Here is a 989-nt window from a genome sequence, read left to right on the forward strand (position 1 = left end):
AATAGAATAGAATAGAATAGAATAGAATAGAATAGAATAGAATAGAAGCATCCAAAAAAGTTAAGTCTGGTCCTCTGGACATTCAAAAAAAAAATATAGAAACGTTTCGTCTCTCATCCAAGAGACTTCCTCAGTCTGAGGTGCTGTATTCAGCTCAGTCTCTTAAATAGCACCTTCTCAGAGTGGATCAACCAGTTTGCTGCTGACAACCAAAACCAGCTGATCACATGATCAAGAAGGACCATCAGCCTAACAATGGATCATTAGCACACTGATGGCTGTTTACTACTCACAGGGAGCTGAGTGATACTAGCAATCACAGCATTGTAAGAGGGGGACAGTTGAACCCGGAGGCCTCCACCCCTGTTTAATGATGGACGATTTCTTTTCACAAAGATGGCCTCCTTTACTCCTCTCTCAAACCATCGTTCCTCTCTGTCCAGGATGTGCACATCTTCATCCCTGAAAGAGTGACCTCTGGCCTGGAGATGAGTGTAGACCGCAGAGTCCTGGCCTGATGATGTTGATCTTCTGTGCTGGTCCATCCTTTTGGCCAGTGGCTGTTTAGTTTCCCCGATGTAAGACTGATCACCCTCCTGACACTGAACAGCATACACAATATTACTCTGTTTGTGCCGGGGGACTGGATCTTTGGGATGAACCAGTCTTTAATGTATTTTGGGGTTTAAAAGCCACTGGGACGTTATGTTTAGAAAATAAACGTCTCAGTTTCTCTGATACTCCCTCAACATATGGAATGACCACTGGTCTGAATAGAAACAGCCTTTATTGTCCCACGGATGGGAAATTCAAGTGTAACAGCAGCAACAGATAAAAACATAAAAAGATTTCACACAAAAGTTCCTAAATGTTAATAAACAATACAATATATAAGAAATAAGATGAACAATATCAATAATAATGTTCAATATGTATTGGAACATTGATAAGGACAGACTATTGACAGTCCAGTATTACAGGCAGAGTGT

Source organism: Nematolebias whitei, chromosome 3 (assembly GCF_014905685.2).
Source record: "Nematolebias whitei isolate Nwh7 chromosome 3, NemWhi1, whole genome shotgun sequence".
Lineage (NCBI taxonomy): Eukaryota > Metazoa > Chordata > Actinopteri > Cyprinodontiformes > Rivulidae > Nematolebias > Nematolebias whitei.